The sequence below is a fragment of the Pituophis catenifer genome, unplaced genomic scaffold, assembly GCF_029215685.1.
Source record: "Pituophis catenifer annectens isolate HBS135680 unplaced genomic scaffold, rPitCat1.0.hap2 SCAF_9, whole genome shotgun sequence".
Classification (NCBI taxonomy): domain Eukaryota; kingdom Metazoa; phylum Chordata; class Lepidosauria; order Squamata; family Colubridae; genus Pituophis; species Pituophis catenifer.
The window spans coordinates 17581880-17603201 of NW_027256889.1; the positions used below are offsets into that span (position 1 = coordinate 17581880).

Here is a 21322-nt window from a genome sequence, read left to right on the forward strand (position 1 = left end):
TAATAAACATGTTTTCAAGGCAAAGAGCAGCTCCTTGCCCCCAGCAGATATTTGGGGCCCATTAAGAAAGACTGGGCCAGCTTATCTACAAGACAAAAGACCTCCAGCTCCAGGGTGATGGGATTAAGACATGACCCTCCAGGACATAATAGGATTAACCCATCTAGCAGCAGAGCTCACCACATGGCACAGTCACTGAGGAAATTGTATCACCCAGCAGACTTCAACCAAACCTGGGACAACCTAGCTATGACCCCTACAACACCTAATAGAATACATGTTCTTGCACAGGAACAGGAAGTTCAAGTGCAAAGCCCAAGAGAAGGTATAAATGCCTCCCCTCTTTCTCAACTCCATGTGGTCAGCTACCCAGAACCATGTGCTTGGTGGTTCTGCTTCACCATTCAAACCCTCTTTCCGATCAGCCTCCATTTTGTCTCCTGTGCCTTTCTCCCGGCTTGGAACTGAACCAGATGGATATTTCTTTCAACAGGAAGCAATATCATCTTGTCAGCGCATGTTGATATTGTGGCTGGATGCAAAATGAGAAATGACTCCATGGATGGACCTATCCTGACTATATAGTTTGTGAGGTTTTCCTCCAGGTCTTAAGGAGGCTGCTTAATACTCCGTGTGCGTGTGTGTTCACCGGGGTGGGGTTGGAGATAATCAAAGTAACTGAAAGGCGGCATTTCCTCTCCCACTGTGTCTATGAAGGCAGTGAACAGGTAAGGACTGAGTTAAGCAGTCTGTGGTAGAGAACAGGAAATGGCTTCCTATCTTTATCTGAAACATCAGTTCACATGTTTTGTAGGCAACGGAGCATGATGTATCACAGTAGAGTGGGCGAGGGACACACACAGACATCCTGTTTTGAACGTTAAAACAAAAACAAGTGCCAAAGAGAAACCTCCAGTGTCTTATGCTAGTGTTTAGGGCGGTGTTTCTCAACCTTGGTAGCTTGAAGATGGGTGGACTTCAACTCCCAGAATCCCCCAGCCAGCGCTGCTGGCTGGGGGATTCTGGGAGTTGAAGTCCACCCATCTTCAAGCTACCAAGGTTGAGAAACACTGGCTTAGGGTATCCGCCTCTTTTCTTAAATTTCTTCAATCTTTCCCATTTTGCTTTGCAGCTGAACGTATAATTCCAACGGTAGGAATTTTGTCTCCAACCTAAGAAATCAGCACCAGAGACCCATGTACGCACACAGTCACAAAACGAGCGGGTTGAATGCACTCCCTTCCCCTCTCGGTGCTGTCTCCATGAATCGGTGGTGATAAGATCTGAAGATAAAAAAATTACCCACTTCCTGAACGGTGCATTGTTCAGCTCCGGTGGGTGTAAGATTACCAGCGATGTAGGCTTTGCGGCTGTCACTAGGAGTGAGGAGGCTCTGTGAAATGAGCAGGTGTTCTCATTTCTTGACACCCTCAGAAGCTGCAGAACGTTTGCAAAAAAACCCACACCCCACAATAGCATTGTTTTTTTTTTGCCTGCTTAAGTAGAAGCACAGTCAGTAAATTAGGTGAAAGAAAAAGGCGAAGCAAATTTGTGTTAACAATAGTGACATGTTTCGGGCTAAAATCTGAAATAACATTAATTTCTGGATTGTGTTTTTATTGTTAGTGGGATACGCCAGTCTTCTGAAAATATAAAATAGCTAATCAGGGTGCCTCCGAGGACATTCGTTGTTGTTGTCAGTTGCGAAGTCGTGTCCGACCCATCGCGACCCCATGGACAACGTTCCTCCAGGCCTTCCTGTCCTCTACCATCCTCTGGAGTCCATTTAAGCTCATGCCGACTGCTTCAGTGACTCCATCCAGCCACCTCGTTCTCTGTCGTCCCCTTCTTCTCTTGCCCTCAATCGTTCCCAGCATTAGGCTCTTCTCCAGTGAGTCTTTTTTTTTTGGACAGTGAGTCCAAAGACATATATACAAATTAAATATTAGGATACAAGGCTGTCTCCAGAAATTGGTGAAGTCTCGGAAGACTGGAGGAGAAGAAATATTGACCCCCTCTTTGAGTTCTAATAGAACGTAGAGCTGGAAGGGCCCTTGAAGGTCCTCTAGTCAAACCCCCCGCTCAGGCAGGGGACCCTATGCTATTCCAGATAAATGCCTGACAAATACAAATACAAAAAATACTGCTAATACTACAAATACAAATAAATATAAACACGTGTCCTGAAAAGGCAAGCAGCAATTTTGCATGAAAGAATTGCTAAAAAAAAAAAGAGCTTGAACACCATTGAAATAGAGACTCAGGAATTGCTTGGATCTACAAATAGAAATAAAAACAAAATGGGGGAAGGAGACCCTGCAAATCCTTCTGTCTGGAGCTGAAAAGTAGGCAGGGCCTTTTTTTTTTTTTTAATTTGATTTATATGCCGCCCTTCTCCGGAGACTCAGGGCGGCTTACAAGGCGTTAAGCAATAGCCTTCATACTTTTGTATATTTTATACAAAGTCAGCTTATTGCCCCCACAAACTGGGTCCTCAATTTACCTACCTTAGAAAGGCTGGAAGGCTGAGTCAACCTTGAGCCTGGCAAGATTCGAACTTACTTTAATTGCAGATAGCTGGTGTTAAATTACAGTGCTTTTAGTCTGCAGAGCTATCCAGGCTCCTTTCCTTTGCAAAGAATTGCTAAAAGGGCTTGCACACTGCAGGACTCTCTGCTTTTTTATTTAATTATTTTATTTATTTGTCAAACACGTGTAAGATAACAGATATAAGTATAAATATGATTATGAATATAGGATAAGGATACGAATAAATGGGGACATTAGGACAGGGATGGTTAGGCAAGTAGGTGCGCTTATGCACGCCCCTTACAGACCTCTTAGGAATGGGGTGAGTTCAGTGGTGTGTTGCTACTGGTTCGCCTCGGATCAGGCCAACTGGTAGTGGCGGAAGCGGGAAGCTCTGCCCACCCGCCCAGATGTCTCTGTGCATGCGCAGAAGTGTTGCGCACATGCACGAGCGCACGAGCGCCCACAAGCAAACTAGTAGGAATGGGATTTGAAACCCAATGGGTGAGGTCAACAGTAGACAGTCGGAGGCTAAAGCTATGGGGGTTTGGGGAAGAAACCACAGAGTCAGGTAGTGCATTCCAGGCATTGACCACTCTGTTGCTGAAGTCGTATTTTCTGCAATCGAGTTTGGAGCGGTTTACCTTGAGTTTGTATCTGTTGTGTGCTCGTGTATTATTACGGTTGAAGCTGAAGTAGCCATTGACAGGTAGGACGTTGTAGCAGATAATTTTGTGTACTACGCTTAGGTCAGACCGAAGGCGGCATAGTTCTAAACTGTCTAATCCCAAAATTTCAAGCCTGATGGCATAAGGGATTCTGTTGTGAGCAGAGGAGTGGAGGACTCTTCTCGTGAAATACCTCTGGACTCGCTCAATTGTATTAATTGTATTAATGCTTGCAAGGATGACCGCCATCCCAATGGATTCATTTATGTATACTTACTTTTTACGTATACTGGTTTTATGTATACTTAATAAATAACTCCACATCAGCTTGAAGAGCAGTATTGAATGAAATGACACAACGGGCACATTTTTATTAACGGCCTGGATGAAGGAGTTGAGGAAATGGTTATCAGACTTGCTGATGTTGTAAAATGAAGAGTAAGGAGCAACACTTTGGAAGAGAAAGAGAATATTCAGAAAGACCCAGAATGGCCAATAAAAACAACAAGATAAAGTTTAGCAGGAAAAAATATATGAAATTCTGCTTCTGGGTTGAAAAATCACCAGCATGATCGCCAACGTTCCATGACAGATATGGCACAAGAAGAAGAAGGGGTGAAAAAATATAGGAAGGGGAAGAGAGATCTAGTTCATACATGAAAAAGATCTTAGTGTTTAACCAGTGTTTCTCAACCTTAGCAAGATGTGTAGACTTCAAATCCCAGAATTCCCCAGCCAGCTTTGCTTTGCTGTGAGTCCACACATTTTAAACTTGCCAAAGATGAAAAAGTAAACCACAGGCTTAATGTGAGCCAATGGAGACACAGCTGCTTAAATAAGGTAAATACTATAGGGCACTATAGAGTCCAAGTCAGGCGTGAAATCCAGCAGGTTCTGACAGGTTCTGGAGAACCAGTAGCAGAGATTTTGAGTAGTTTGGAGAACTGGCAAACACCACCTCTGACTGGCCCCAGAGTGGGGTGGGAATGGAGATTTTGCAATATCCTTCCCCCAGGAGTGAGTGGGGAGGGAATGGGGATTTGCAGTATCCTTCCCCTGGAGTAGGGTGGGAATGGAGATTTTGCAGTATCCTTCCCCAGGAGTGGGGAGGGAATGGGGATTTTGCAGTATCCTTCCCCTGGAGTGGGGTGGAAATGGGGATTTTGCAGTATCCTTCCCCCAGGAGTGGGGTGGGAATGGAGATTTTGCAGTGTCCTTCCCCTGCCATGCCCGCCAAGCCATGTCCACCAAGCCACACCATGTCCACCAAGCCACGCCCACAGAACCAGTAATAAAAATTTTTTAATTCTACCACTGGTCCAAGTGATAGGACATAGTAGTCTCTTTCTACACAGCCAAATCTTTTTATGTTCCTATGAGTTGCCCAAAGAATTTAGAAATTGAGTTTTATAAGGTGAGATCAGACTGATATATATATGCAATGAAATCCATCATCCAGGGTTTCCCCCGTCTTTGCGCTACTCTCTTCAAAGAATTCGCCATTATTTTGCTCTTCTGTAAAGCTAACCCAGCAACCTTGCCTTGGAGGATTTTCTTAAATAGCCCAGACAATTAAAAAAGACAAAATTGCCAGCTAGCCAAAAAGCTTTTATTGAAATCAACCTGCACGTATATTACAGAAAGTAACAGCAACCAATTTATAAAACAAACTTGTATCTTATGTTATTATTTTAACTTTGGGCTGTTTTCTGTAAATGGGCAAATGCAAAAAAACCTGATTACATTTCACACATAGGCAGATGCAGTTACAATCGAAGACATTCTGTATGTTTCGTTACTTCCAGTCTGATGAACAATTGTCCTCTCCTGTCCTGTTAAAAAAGGATAATCTGGTGGAACCACCACGCTAGATGTTGCTTTACTGTAGAACAACTGGTATTCTTATCTTGAAGTGATGAAGCTCATCAAGATGAAGCCTTCTGGGTAGAGGAGTTAACTTCTTTCTTTGAGACAAGAGAAGGATTCTCACAAGGCAGATTCATAGGAAAAGATATAATCGTTTCTCCAGAGGTGACATCATCGTTGCTTGGGAAACCAAATATAAAAGAGCATCAGTAGGATGGACACCATAATGGACGAGACATGATTACAGGCATCTGTGGCTAATGTCCATCTTTAGACAGCTCTGCAAAAGGATATTGTAAGGAAAGTATGATCTGGATTATCTCTCTCAGGAGCAGAAGAGGTGTCTGAGATATTTCATAACTCCTCTTACGCCAGATTTCCTCTGAACAGTGACAGTCATATTGCAAACAAATGCATGCACTTGAGGATTGACATCAGATATTTCCCTGGCTTTCTTTTCATTTCCCTGTTTAGTTGGCCGATGCAGTGAAATCATGGATAGTCTAACATGTTGGACTAATATTGCAGCAAGAGCAGGAAGCCGGCTGGACTATTAAGCTGTTAGGAATGGAAAGGAGCTCCCTTTCTTAAACTTGGGTAGGACTGATGGACCTTCATGTTCTCCTGAAAAGTGAAGTTTCAGGTTCATTAAATGTGAAGAAGATGGATCACCATCCACATCAGTGGCAACAAAAAGAAGACTGGGCCCCCAGACACCATTATGCCAGTAGACTTAGGAGGAGGAGTTATCCTGTTCTGTTGAAAGAGAAATTGAGAAAGATGTTTTATATTGGGTCAAATAGGGCATGCAGAAACCTGAACACTTAGCAATTATTTTATTCACTGACACGTGTCCCGTTTCACAGAGCTGAAATATGTGTTTGTCCTGTATATACACATGATTTTAACATCTATGTATCCCACCAGGGTAGAGAGGTAAGATCTTCAGACCATTCAGAGTAGCTTTGGAAAGTGAGATGGGAGGCATGCAAAATTTAAAAAATAAAAATAACAACGAAATAAATAACAACGTATGCAAAATAGAAGAACACGGAACATTTATTCCGAAATATCATTAACATCTGTTTCTCCTCCCCTCCTAGCAATACCTATAATATTCTAATATGATTGGAGAAGCAAATGCATTAAAAAAAACCCAGAAAAGAAATTTTAATAGGAGATACAGTGATACCTTGGTACTCAACTGCTTTGAAACTCATCATGTTTGGTACTCAATGCATTTTGACAAGAAAATTTTGTCCTGGTATTCAGTGTTTGTTTGGTAGTCAATGCACAAGCTAGCATTTGTCAGTGTCGCCTGCCTTGTGACTCATGACATTATTCCTTATGGGGGAAAAATTGTTTGGTACTTCCTCCAAACAAAAATTGTTTGGAGGAAGAGGGTGTGCCACTCAACTCAAGAGTTCATTTCACATTTTAAGAAAAGTCTGAAAAAGAACATCTAAATGCATTCTGGCTTCAAAACTCCCTGTGCTTCAAACTCTCCAAATCTCACTGTATCTAGAAAATGCATAAAGATCTTCAAAGCAGGTAGATACATGGGAAAAATTGTGGAAAAAGCAGATTGTTGTGAATCACCCTCATCCTGGGTCAAATGACTCCATGAATCTTAACTGGAACCTGAAAATATGCATGATTCCTTTGGGAAGAATTTTGGTTAGAAGCTGCACAGGGAATGCCTGCTTAAGACATCCTTTGTCCCCATTGTCTCCATGACTTGCTCGTCCACAGACCTCCTAACTTTGTCTCATTGTGTTCCAAGGGTTAATTAAATTTCTGTTTATACTCTCATAATGTGTTGTGTTCCACCTTGCCCAGATCCTGGCACCAGTTGTTCAAGTTATCAGTTAAACCAATGCAACCATTGCAACGGACAAATTAGAACTTGAAGAAACCTGTTGGCTGCACTTACAAAATTATGGTTTCCTCTTCCTGCCTAAAGAGTGCCTGCTCCTGCATCTTATTTTAGTGCACAGAAAAGGAAATGCAGAAAAAGCTGAAAGCAATGTTTTAAGACATGTATCTCCGAGGAAACGAATGTCACCCCAAACCTAGAACGGTAGAATTAGTTAGGTTCGAATTTTGAATTAATCTGAGCAGACATTCTCTGAAATGTTAAAATAAAGTTCTTGGATGAAAAAGAAATACTGAAATCTCAGACCATGCTGAAATCAATGACATTTTGAGAGAGCAAGAGGTATCTAGAAGTAGCAGAAGGCTGCACAATTGTGCCTGAATTCTAAAGAAGTTGGCCAAACTTTAATAGATTGTATAATCTTCGTTGTGAGCATATATATGATTTAATGCTCGGAAGTTTTAGATTTGGACTCAATTCAAGTGTTAAAGGGTAAGTGGTCCACAATCAAATCATCAGTCAGATGGTCCATGAAAATCTTAGCATTATCTCTTCTGTTGTGATGGGTTGTGGATTCAGCCTAATGTACTTTATAAGGCTGTTTGGCAGTAACCCAGAGCAACATAAATATAATAATAATGATGATAATGATGATTTTTAAAAATAAGCAACATTTGGTGTAATGCAGCAGACCAGCTAGGTTTTAAAGGTAAAGGTAAAGGTTCCCCTCGCACATATGTGCTAGTCGTTCCCGACTATAGGGGGCGGTGCTCTTCTCCGTTTCAAAGCTGAAGAGCCAGCGCTGTCCGAAGACGTCTCTGGGGTCATGTGGCCAGCATGACTCAACGCCAAAGGCTCACGGAATGCTGTTCCCTTCCCACCAAAGGTGGTCCTTATTTTTCTACTTGCATTTTTTACGTGCTTTTGAACTGCTTGGTTGGCAGAAGCTGGGACAAGGAACGGGAGCTCACCCTGTTACGCGGCGCTAGGGATTCGAACCACTGAACTGCCGACCTTTCAATTGACAAGCTCAGTATAGCTTAGCCACTGAGCCACCGTGTCCCTTTTTAAAACTTTATAAATGCCTCCTTTTGGGCAGCAATATGAATTGGTTTATTTGTACAGAAGCAACTTTTATCTGCTCCATGATCATGCCATGCTTTACCAACGTCGGAGAATGCTGCGTTGATTAAATTTAACACCCAGAATAGTAGCGTTTGATCATGTTGGTAAAATTTAGCAGGTCTGGAAGATCAAATCTTGAGGAAAGTTGGCCTGCACCTGTTTCTTCCTTCCCATTTTTTAAGGGTGAAATACAACATAACTATGGTAATCCTGATACTCTACTGTAAATTAGATACTGCAAGCGTGCTGACTTTCTAATTTTTAGCCTAGCAATAACAGCAATGGCATTTGCTTCTGCTATCCTGATACCAAATGATTTGTTAAGTTTCTTTTTTTTTTTTTTGAAGAACCCAGTAAACACATCTTATTGTACAAGAAAAGAAAAAAACAACATTAATCATGGCTGCTGTGCTTAGCTGATTCTAAAGGAAAATTAATCAACTGAATAGAATAGCATAGAATAGAATAGCGCTGGAAGGGACCTTGGAGGTCTTCTAGTAAAGCCCCTCCTCAAGCAGGAGAACCTATACTATTTCAGATAAGTGACTGTCTAGTCTCTTCTTAAAAACCTCCAGTGGTAGAGTGCCCATGATTTTATGAAGGCAAGCTGTTCCACTGATTAATTGTCCTCACTGTTAGTAAGTTTCTCCTTAATTCCGGGTTCTTTCTCTCCTTGATTAGATTCCATCCAAGCAGTTCCACTGATTAATTGTTCTAACTGTCAGGAAATATCTCCTAGGTTGCTTCTCTCCTTGGTGACACCCATTGTTTCTTGTCTTGCCTTCAGATGCTTTGGAGAATGGGTTGATCCCGCTCTTCTTTGTGGCAGCCCCTCAAATATTGGAACACTGCTTTAGGCAGGGCAGAGGACAGAAACACTTCACCTTACACAGGATTCTCCGATGCCTTTAGTCAGTGGTGGGATTCAAATAATTCAACAACCGGTTCTCTGCCCTAATGCTTTCTTCCAACAACCAGTTCACCAAACTGCTCAGAAAGTTAACAACCGGTTCTTCCGAAGTGGTGCGAAGTGGCTGAATCCCACCACTGCCTTTAGTGCCCTGATGTGTTCCGATCTCTATTTTTTTCTTTAATGGAATCAAGACAAGTCAGAGAGCTAAAATAAAATGGCAGTAAATGAAGGGAAAAGCAAAGCACGTGAAGCCTGCTTGTTTGGTCAAATTAGCCTTCCACCTGAAATTTAATTTAATGAAATTAAATGAAGAATGCGTGACAAACTAGTTTGGAGTAGTAATTAAACCACCAGGCTACCAGTAGAAACTGGGAGATGGTGAGTGGTAGTCCATCCTTAGGCATAAGGGCAGCCAGTCACATTCTCTAGGAACCCAGGAACCACGTCTGAAAAGCCTTGCAAAGAAAACTGCAGGGATCTGTCCAGATAGCCTGAGAATTGGATATGGCTGAATAGGAGGGGGGGGAATGGTGTATGTGCACACTTCAGTTATAAAATGGAAGAATGGAATGGAATAGGAACCACCAGATTAAATAATTTTTAAAATGACAGTAGTTGCAGTGTGTGTAAACATAATTTTTCAAAAAATGCAGGCATTGCATACAACAAATCTTGAACATTTAGAATAAAACTGAAGAAATTGCAGATTGAGGTCAAATGAGTCATTGAATAAATTATTAAGTGACACTTGCTGTGAGGAAATGAGTGTTTTTTCTGTGTATCATCTAGCGGGTTAAACCAGGGGAACTGAAAGTTAATGAAGACAATGGGGTTACTTCTTGTTCCTCTCCAAAAGTGAAAGGCAAATCATACCATATATAGGTATGTATCTAAAATAATAGCAAATAGATCCTTTTCATTTCAGTTTATTGCTCATGAATACCCCATTCCTTCTTCAGTCTTAGGGCTGTAAACCAGGATTCATATTTTATAAATTACTACAGCTTAATCAAACCCAAATGATCTCATTACAGTCACCACTATAAGATAATGTGTTTGGCTACGTGTTACAGGAACACAGCCAATGTGATGTTTTTTTTTTAAGGACCACAGCACATTGTTTAAATAAAATAATTATGAAGACATATTGCTTTCCAAGATGCTGAATTTAATTGCTGGAAAAGCAGCGCACTAGAAAGAAATTTTGTTTGAGTTTTTGTAAGAAATGAATTTTGAGTCAGGATGAGTTTCCTAGAATTTAATTGCTGTCAGCTAAGTTTCTAACTCTTAAAGTATGACCATCTCTGGAAACAGCCTGTTATTATGTCGTCAGAGGATGATTTGGCTCCAAAGCAGCCTGCTTTGAAAGTTGGTTAAGATAATGGTAAATATTCCTTTATAAGCAACGAGGAGAGAGTAAGTCATCATGGCTTGGATAAGCCCTCCAGTGTTCTCTGCTAAATGCCATGTATTCTACATAAATATATGTGCCGAAAAGGAACTGTGTATGTTTGGGCAGACAGAATACAAAGCATCACGGCTGCTGTTTTTATGAGATACGTTAAGGCAGAAAAAAAGAGGAAGAAACCTGGTTCTCTTAGTAATCCATATTGCATACATTATTTTAATTATTTTTACTACAGAAGAGCCTGTAGTACAGTGGACTAAAGCATTGTTATTAACATCTGCTGCTTGCAATTTCTGCAAGTTCAAATCTCACCAGGCTCAAGGTTGACTCAGCCTTCCATCCTTTCAAAGGTAGGTAAAATGAGGACCCAGATTGTGGGGGCAATAAACTGACTTTGTATAAATATACAAAAAAGTATGAAGGCTATTGCTTAACGCATTGTAAGCCGCCCTGAGTCTCCGGAGAAGGGCGGCATATAAATTAAAGCAAAAAAAAAAAAAAAACCCAAAGGTTGACCCCAGCACTGGGATTTATAAAATCTGGAATACTATATGAAGCACTAAAATGATAGGGCACGTATGCTCAGTGCTTTGACTTGAATGGGATGTGAAACAGTCCTATGGTAGATAGATGAATTTGTGCTCAGTTAAGTCAAAATAATTGCCAAGTAACTTTACTGGACTGGACTAAGCATTCAAAAGTTGGAATGGCCACCAGATGGCAGCAAAGAAAGAGAGAGGAGAAAACCATGCTGTAGCGTAGGTTTCTGATGCCCAAAAAGGAAGCCCTGGTAGGTATAGTCTGCTTGTAAAAACCCACTAGGGAGGATGCTCCAAACAGCCCATGGAGAACAGACATAGAAAAGAGGAAGGAGGAGCAGAAAAGTTGGGCAAAAAAGAAGGGAGAATAGTTCAAATGGGAGAATACAATTTGAGGCATTTGCAAAAATTTAACAGGATTCCCTCTGGAAACTGGAATGAAGCGATGCCAATTTTTGCCAACTGACTGTGGTAATTATCTTTGATCCTTATAAATAAGGATCACCTTATTTATAGTATGCTTCAGAGGATTATGCTATTTTATCTACAAACGTTGAACAGGTTTTCCCCTGAAAGATACAGAAATAGAAGGAGTTTTCAATGGCCAACTAGCAATCACAATAGGATGGTAGACAGGTTGGTATCTATCTATCTATCTATCTATCTATCTATCTATCTATCTATCTATCTATCTATCCATCCCATCCATCTATCATTCATTCCATCCATCTATCATTCATTCCATCCATCTATCATTCATTCTATCCATCTATCATCTACCCAGTCTTAAATAAAAATACAATTATGTCAGTAGAAATCACAATGCAGCATGTGTTAGAAAGGATGCTTGGGGTTACAAACAGTTTGGATGCCAATGTTCTCTAAAATCAGTTTTGAAGTACATGCCCTTTTAATTACATACCGTTTCCCCGAAAACAAGACCCAACCAGAAAATAAGCCCTAGCATGATTTTTCAGGATGCTTGTAATATAAGCCCTATCCCCCAAATAAGCCCCAGTTAAGATCATCAGCCAGAAAGACGCAATTAGTATATTTCCCCAAAAATAAGACATAACCAGTAAATAAGGCCTAATGCATCTTTTGGAGCAAAAAATAATATAAGACCAGGTCTTATTTTTGGGGAAACATGGTACATACATACATACATACATACATACATACATACATACATACATACGTACAATCAGCAAGTAAGCTCTATATAACTTAGGGAAATTTCATTCTTAGTAGAAACCCACTAATACCAATTATGAAGCATAAACCATTGAAGTCTTAGAAATTACTTAGATATTAGTTCTTCCATGTTTAGTAGAACATCTCAGAAATATATCCCTCGTTGAAAACCTGTACCCAGTTCTCAAACACATATTTCCTCCAATAAAACCCTGCTGTTTGAAATAACCAAAGATTCTAATTTGACTCACCGGGTCAGATTGTTTAGCTCCAGGTTCATTCTTATCTTCAGTTTTACTTTGATCATTAGCCATAACCAGGCTCATCAAGAGAATGGCACCAAGGAGCAAAGCGGCCTTCATGGTTAAGCTCTCTACAGCTCTCAAGGTTGGAGCGTCTGGGAAAAGCAATCTCTCTCTCAGAAGAGATGCAGAAGGTTTTCTGCTAAAGCAAAAGCAGAAGGAACTCACCCATCACAACCAATATCTTCTGATTTGCTTTTGTGTGGGTGATGATGGGTGGGGATTACGATGATTGGTCCTTTAACACATCCAGAGCTGATCTGCTGGCCTAGAAGAACAGAGCTACAACAGGTGGGCTTATGGAAGTGCATTCAAGGGACAGCAAACCTTTGGTCAATCAGAGGCCAGATGGACATTTTGTAAATCTTACTGTCTGAAAGGAGGGATCTGCAGGCAAGACAACTGTTGATCATTAAAACAGAGCCCTTCTCCTTCTCTTCCTCCCTTCTTCTAAATGAATTTGACGGTGTAATGAACCAGGTGACAATTACAATGATTTCGGCTCTAGTCATGTTTTGCAAAATCAAGCGATAGGTTTACTTTATTGTCATTGCACTTCGTACAACGAAATTAAATGCCATCTTCAGTGTACATCGTACATACGAAAACTATAAAAAAAATAAATAAAACGGAAACACACGTCCTTCACATTCTACACAATTGAATTGAAAACCCCTGATGCTGCATTAATATTGCAATATGCAGTAGAATTCAATATGGTTATTGCCATGGGATAGAAGCTGTTTTTCAGCCTATTTGTCCTTGTTTTTATTTTCCTGTACCGTCTGCCAGAGGATAATAGTTAAAAAAAAAAAGGGGGTGCCCAGGATGAGATGGATCTTTAAGAATGTTTTGAACTTTCTTGAGGCTGTGGGAGCTATAAAGCTCTTCCAAGGAGGGGAGAGGGCAACCAGTGATCCTCTGGGCAATGACATTGACCCTCTGGAGCTCTGTCCTATCTGCCACTGTGCAATTGGGAAACCATACACAGGTGCAGTAAGTTAAAATGCTCTCTATGGTGCAGCGGTAGAAGGTCACCAGCAGTTTTTCCTTCAGCTGTTGTTTCCTGAGAAGTCTCAAGTAGTATAATCTCTGCTGGGCCCTTTTGACGAGTGCTGCAATGTGAGGGCCCCAAGTCAGGTCCTCTTTTATGATAACACCCAGAAACTTAAAACTGGCCACTTGCTCCCCTTGCTCTCCATTGATAAGCAAGGGCTGGATGTCTGATCTATTCCTTCTATAGTCAACTGTAAGCTCCTTGGTTTTATTTGTGTTAAGGACCAAGTTATTGTCTCCACACCACGAAAGCAACTGGTCCACCTCATTTTGATAGGCAGACTTATCCCTCCCCCCCGATGAGTCCCACCACTGTTGTATCATCAGAGGTGGGTTCTACTTACCTTTACTACCAGTTCGCAGTGGGGCCGCTCTTCTATGCAAGCGCAGAAGCTTCTGCACATGTGCAGAAGCGTTTCGATGACGGGGTTGGTGGGTGGAGCCTCCCGCCGGTTTTACTACTGGTTCTATAGAACCGGTGTGAACCAGGGGCAACCCACCAGTGTATCATTGGCATATTTAGTAATAGTATTACTGGCGTGAGTGGGAATGCAATGGGGCCAAGACCAGTAAGTTTAAAATTCCTAATGTTTGGCAACTTGTGTCATTGCGCCAAAAGCTCCCATTTCAATCAATGTGACAACTGGTTCCCCCCCCGCCATAATTTTTCTACCTCAGTTTGTAAATCTTAGTATTTTGTTTCTTCCTCTGGTGATTTTTCCTCAGTTTGATTACCTCTTGATATTGCCACAACAGTGAAATCGACCTTGATGATAATTTTCTCTTCTGAGGACTGATTTGGCTGTTTTTTTTTCTCTCTCTAAAAGTCAAATTGAATGTTATTTGATTCAGCTCTTACGTCTACAGAGATTCTCAGTCATCTGGGTCATGTTTGTCCCAAAAGTGCTTTTTTCTAGAGGCAACTGGACTTCCTTATTTTTCTTTGAAGATGTTTCGCTTCTCGTCTGTAAGTCTATGGATACGTCCTTATAAATCCTTCCATTCCCTACCATCCGGTTGGAAGCTGAAGAAGCTTCTTGGATGAGAAGTGAAATGTCTTCAAAGAAAAACCAGAAAGTCCAGTTGTCTCTTGAAAAAAAGCTCCTTTGGGACAACCTTAGCTGTTATTCTTTTAGGTCCTCTGCCATCATTGACAGAATTAACGCTTTAACAGGGCTGGTCTTATCATTAGGCAGATTGAGGCAGCTACCTGAAGTAGTAGAAATTATTGGATGACAGCAGGGATGCCCATTTTGTTCTCTGTCTGGGGAATAGAGATGCACATATGCTATAGACAGGTAGTCCCCAACTTACCGCCCTTTGTTTAATGACCATTCAAAGTTATAACAACATTCAAAAAAAGTGTCTTGAGTCCTCGGATTTACTATCATTGCAGCATCTTCATTGTCATGTGTTCAAAATTTGGGCGCTTGTATTTATAGCAAAAGCACTTAGACTTATATACCGCTTCATAGTGCTTTACAGCCCCCTCTAAGCAGTTTACAGAGTTAGCATATTGCCCCCAAGAATCTGGCTCCTCATTTTACCAACCTCGGAAGGATGGAAGGCTGAGACAAGCTGGGGCCAGTGAGAATTGAACTGCTGGCAGTCAGCAAAATGAGCCTGCAATACTGCATTCTAAGCATTGCACCACCACAGCTAGGAAAGAAGGAAGGAAGGAAGGAGGGAAGGAAGGAAGGAAGGAAGGAAGGAAGGAAGGAAGGAAGGAAGGAAGGAAGGGCAATAGCACTTAGACTTACATACCACTTCATAGTGTTTCACAGCCCTTTCTAAGTTGTTTACAGAGTCAGCATATTGCCCTCAAGAATCTGGGTCCTCATTTTACTGGCCTCGGAAGGATGGAGTCCTTGAGTCAACCTTGAGTCGGTCAGAATCGAACTGCTGAGCAGTGAGTTAGCCCTGCAGTATTGCATTCTAACCACTGTGCCACCATGGCTCTTTATGATAGTTTCAGAATCCTGGGGTCATGTGATCTCCATCTGTGACCTTCCTAACTGGCTTCCGACAAGCAAAGTGAAAGAAGGGAGCTGGATTTTCTTAAGAACAACATGATTCACTTAATAGAATAATAGAGTTGGGAAGAACCTTGGAAGTCTTCTAGTCAAATCTCCTGCTCAAGCAGAAGACCTTGTACCATTTAGAATAGAATAGAATTCTTTATTGGCCAAGTGTTATTGGACACACAAGGAATTTGTCTTGGTGCCTATGCTCTCAGTGTACATAAAGAGACAAGATACATTCGTCAAGAATCATAAGGTAACACTTAATGATAGTCATAGGGTACAAATAAGCAATCAAATCATACTAGGAAACAATTAACAAAGTTACAGTCATGCAGTCATAAGTGGGAGGAGATGGGTGATAGAAACGATGAGAAGACTAATAGTAATAGTAATGCAGCCTCAGTGAATAGTTTGACAGTGTTGGGGGAATTATTTGTTTAGCAGAGTGATGACATTTGGGAAAAAACTGTTCTTGTGTCTAGTTGTCCTGATGTGCAGTGCTCTATAGCATCGTTTTGAGGGTAGGAGTTGAAACAGTTTATGTCCAGGATGCGAGGGGGTCTGTAGATATTTTCACAGTCCTCTTTTTGACTCGTGCATTATACAGGTCCTCAATGGAAGGCAGGTTGGTTATAACTGTTTTTTTCTGCACTTCTAATTATCCTCTGAAGTCTGTGTTTGTCTTGTTGGGTTTCAGAACCAAACCAGACAGTTATAGAGGTGCAGATGACAGACTCAATGATTCCTCTGTAGAACTGTATCAGCAGCTCCTTGACTTCAAACTTGACTTGACTTGACTTCAGACAAGTGGCTGTCAATGTCTTCTTAAGAACCTCCAATGATGGAGTACCCACAACTTCTGGAGGCAAGAGGTTCCACTGATTGTTTTGTCCAACTGCAGTGATTGCACTTAAAAACATGGCAAAAAAAGGCCATAAAATCAGGTGCAATTCACTTAACATCCCCTTGCTTAGCAACAGAAATTCTGATCCCAATTGTCATCATAAGTTGAGGACTGTCTGTAGTCTGTCTTCATCCTTTGACTGGCCTGTTGACCTCAAGTGTGGCAGAATCTGTAAAATTTAATTCACCTGCAGTTAACTTTTGCAGGTGAAAGGACACTGTCTTTCTCTTGGTTTTAAGTTGCAAAGTACTGTATTTTGGGAGGATCCTGAATGCTATGAGGTCACATAAGGTTTGTAAGATGGAACACTTGAATGTGATTGCCTTTAGCAGCGGCAATAGCTGCTTGATTATTATATAGAGAAAATGTGAGTTATATATATAAAATTAGCTTGCTAACCTGCATATAGATTTGAGAAAGGGAAACTGAGTACATTCATCTCAAAAAGGCAAACCAAAATTAATTTCTCCCTATTGTCTATGCAGCACATTTGGCAGGAAGTCGTACATTCTACCAATATTTGGCTCATAACGTTTTCTGCCTTCCTGATGGAACTAATAATATTTGAAGCAGGATGTCAATCATGATACATCTATTGAAAATTATATTTGAAGATACATCTGATTGGAAACACTGAATATATGCATTTATGCTTAGGTTATTATGTTTTAAATAAATTTAAATACTGAATTATTACGTTTTAAATACAGTGAAATTGCTAGGGAATTTTTGAATTTTCAGCATGTTATTATTTTTTAGGGGGATATATATTGTCAGGTTAATTAAATTAATCACCTCCGTGAACACAGAGTAAAATAATTTGGATGGGAGACAGGATTTATGGAAATCTCTTATTTGTTTGCAAAAAATGAATCTGCTGGCTTTTGCTTTTTTTTTATTCAGTGTGCATGCGCTAATGCTTAGACAGCCAAAGTGGCAGATCATCTGATCAGCAAGTAGGACTATGCATTCTTCAAAAATGATCAGAAGATTGTCTTCAGAATTCAAGGGGTGCGAACGCAGAACCTCTTTAAAGCAGCTGATTTTTTTCAAGCTTCCTCAGAAAAAAAGACACAGGTGAATAGATTTATTAATAGCTGCAGATACTTTAAACACGTGCTGGATTAAGGCTTCTGCAGATAGCAGAGGAAATAATCTGAACGATTTTCAAATCATGTACCACTCTACTGATATTGAAGGGACACGGTGGCTCAGTGGCTAAGACGCTGAGCTTGTCGATCGCAAGGTCGGCAGTTCAGCGGTTCGAATCCCTAGTGCCGCATAACGGGGTGAGCTCCCGTGACTTGTCCCAGCTTCTGCCAACCTAGCAGTTCGAAAGCACGTAAAAAAAGCAAGTAGAAAAATAGGGACCACCTTTGGTGGAAAGGTAACAGCGCTCCGTGTGCCTTTGGTGTTTAGCGATGCCGGCCACATGACCACGGAGACGTCCTTGGACAGCGCTGGCTCTTTGACTTTGAAATCGCCCTGTAGAGTTGGGAACGACTAGCACATATGTGTGAGGGGAACCTTTACCTTTACTTACCAATGTTGACTGTAAATTGGGAGGGACCAATAAATCTGAAAAATGGTTAGAGATTCTGTGTTACTTTCACCGCCCTGAGTCCTTCGGGAGAAGGGCGGTATATAAATATAATAAACTAAACTAACTTTCAGGGCCTTTTAGTACCATGGAACTGAAAAATGTCAACAGGAAGGCTGCATTTGTCTAACTTGCTTGGGGGTTTCCCCAAGACACTTGATCGATCCATGTGGCAATGCTAGGCTAGATGCGGCATGTTTGATTTAGCAGAATCTTCTCACTTTCATCTTCCTCTCTTGTCCTTTTTTGACTGCACAAAAATTGCATACAAGGCGTGCCAAAAAAGAGAAAATTGCCCTAATAAAGTGAATTCCACTTTCATCTATCTTTGTGCTATTCGAAAGTCAGTGCGTCAGGAGCAATAGCCAAAATCTTCCTTAAAGAAAGCAAGCCCCTTGTTTACAGCATTGCAGAGAAAACAACACAAAGGCTTCCCCAATGTCAGTCTAAGGAAGAAAAAAAGGATTTTTACAAACCACAATGCCCAGATTTATATAAATCCAACGTTATGTTTATGCCATGATACATGGGATGAATGCAAACACAATGTTTGGCTTTTGGCATTCTCATCCCGGATAGGCAGTTTGGGTTTTCTAGACATTTGACATTGTATGGGGTGAGCTGAGACTTAAAGGAATTGGAGTCTATGGACAGCCAAGAAAACAAACTGATGGATCAGAGTTGAAATCCAGCAGGTTCTAACAGGTTCTGGAGAACTGGTAGCGGAAATTTTGAGTAGTTCAGAGAACCGGCAAATATCGCCACTGGCTGGCCCCAGAGTGGGGTGGGAATGAAGATTTTGCAATATTCTTCCCTCAGGAGTGGGGAGGGAATGGGGATTTTGCAGTATCCTTCCCCTGGAGTGGGGTGGGAATGGAGATTTTGCAATATCCTTCCCTCAGGAGTGGGGAGGGAATGGGGATTTTGCAATATCCTTCCCTCAGGAGTGGGGTGGGCGTGGAGATTTTGCAGTATCCTTCCCGTGGAGTGGAGTGGGAATGGAGATTTTGCAATATCCTTCCCCCAGGGGTGGGGAGGGAATGGGGATTTTGCAATATCCTTCCCCCAGGAATGGGGAAGGAATGGGGATTTTGCAGTATCCTTCCCCTGGAGTGGGGTGGGAATGGAGATTTTGCAGTATCCTTCCCCTGCCACGCCCACCAAGCCACGCCCACAGAACCGGTAGTAAAAAAAAAATTGGATTTCACCACTGAGTTGCCTTTTGAAAAGCAACTTTTGAGAAGTCCAGCTTGAACAAGGTGGGGAGGCTGGCCGCGCTTGGAATGTTGGGAATTGTAGTCCCGGGAGCTGAAGCTGGGGCGGTAGCCTAGGCAACGGCCGGTAAACAAGATGGCGGCGCCTCTCTGAAGCCTCCGGAGGGGACGGTGAGTCCAGCCTGGGAGTGGCAGCCCCCCCGCCCCTCATTCCCCACCTGCCCTTGACGAGGCTGCCTCATTCCGACGAAAAGACCTTCAGAAAAATCCCCGGCGCCTCCCCAAACTATCGGGGCACGTTGGCTCTCCATCTCATCCCAGCGAGGTGGCTTCCAAGTTTTGAAGAGCGTGTGAAAGGGCAACAGGGACGGAGACAAATTTTATTGGGGGGGTGGGGGTGGGGGAGATGGCGATATTCCAACGAGCATGGCAGAAAAGGGTCTCCTCTGAGCCTTGGCAGCTGACTCCTTAGCTAACAGTACCCAGTTGCCTGGTTTGCTCAATGTAGTTCCCATAAAACAGAGGTCTTCAAAACTTGCCATAAAACATAGACTTGACTTCACAAGGCTCAGACCATGGCTGGCTCAGACCCTGGAAGTATGCGCTGAAGCTTAAATTCCCCCATGGCTTTCTCACCTAGTGTTAGGTGAGAAAGACCTAAGAGGTTGTCTGAACCCAACCAAGGAGTTCCCCTGGTCTTAACCTTCATCTCAGGATAAGGAGTTTAGAATAAATTAGGCAATGACAATGTATTGGTAAGAATAGAATAGGGATAGGGATAGGGATAAGGATGGGATAGGGATGGGTAGGGTAGGGTAGGGTAGGGTAGAATAGAATAGAATAGAATAGAATAGAATAGAATAGAATAGAATAGAATAGAATAGAATAGAATAGAATAGAATAGTTGGAAGGGACCTTGGAGGTCTTCTAGTCCAACCCCCTGCTTAGGCAGGAAACCCTACACCACTTCAGACAAATGGTTATCCAACATCTTCTTAAAAACTTCCATTGTTGGAGCATGCACAACTTCTGGAGGCAAGTTGTCCCACACAAATTCCTTGTGTGTCCAATCACACTTGGCCAATAAATTCTATTCTATTCATAGCCAATAATAATCTAAGAGATAGAGTTTAGTTATTGAGATGTATTCTGTGTTTTTGGGTGGGCTGCACTAAGGGAGGCTCATTCAATTTCATTGTACACATGTTGTGCATTGACAATATTTATTTATTTATTTATTTATTTGTTTAAATTTCTATACCGCCCTTCTCCAATAGGACTCAGGGCGGTGTACAGCCTAAGTAAAAACAAAGCATACAAAATTTAAAAAACAGTATTAAAATAATTAAATGTTCTGGCCGTAAATTAAAACAACCCAATTTAAAATCAATTTAAAATTAGCTCAAGCCAGCCCAGCTAGTTGAAATAAATAGGTTTTCAGGGCCCGACGAAAAATCCGGAGGTCTGTTATTATACGTAACTCTGGGGGAAGGTTATTCCAGAGGGTGGGCGCCGTCACAAAGAAGGCTCTCCCCCTGGGGGTCGCCAGCCGACATTGTCTGGCGGACGGCACCCTGAGGAGGCCCACTCTGTGCGAGCGTACTGGTCGGTGGGAGGCTATTGGTGGCAGTAGGCGGTCTCGTAAATACCCCGGCCCTAAGCCATGGAGCGCTTTAAAGGTGGTCACCAACACCTTGAAGCGCACCCGGAAGACCACCGGGAGCCAGTGCAGCTCGCGCAGGAGAGGTGTCACATGGGAGCGCCTCGTCGCCCCCATAATCCCCCGCGCGGCCGCGTTCTGGACCAGCTGGAGCCTCCGGGTGCATCCCAGGGGGAGCCCCATGTAGAGAGCGTTGCAGTAGTCCAGGCGGGAAGTGACTAGTGCCTGAGTGACTGTGCGTAGAGAGTCCCGATCTAGAAAGGGGTGCAACTGGCGTATCAGGCGAACCTGATAAAAAGCCCTCCTGGCCACGGCCATCAAATGGTCTTCTAGAGACAGCCGTGCGTCCAGGAGGACGCCCAAGTTGCGAGCCCTCTCCGTGGGGGCGAGTGATTCGCCCCCAATAGCCAGCGATGGCGTCAGCTGGCTATATCGGGACGCTGG

General features: G+C 42.2%; 1 long non-coding RNA gene across 1 annotated transcript; it reads right to left on the bottom strand.

The window, feature by feature from the left end:
• Positions 1–4788: 4788 nt before the first annotated feature.
• Positions 4789–12528, bottom strand: LOC139321120 (uncharacterized). Its single transcript, XR_011600752.1, has 2 exons — positions 12370–12528; positions 4789–5819 (listed from the first exon to the last, which is right to left on the bottom strand). It is a non-coding gene; the product is annotated as an uncharacterized lncRNA (long non-coding RNA).
• Between the last annotated feature and the right edge of the window lie 8794 nt (positions 12529–21322).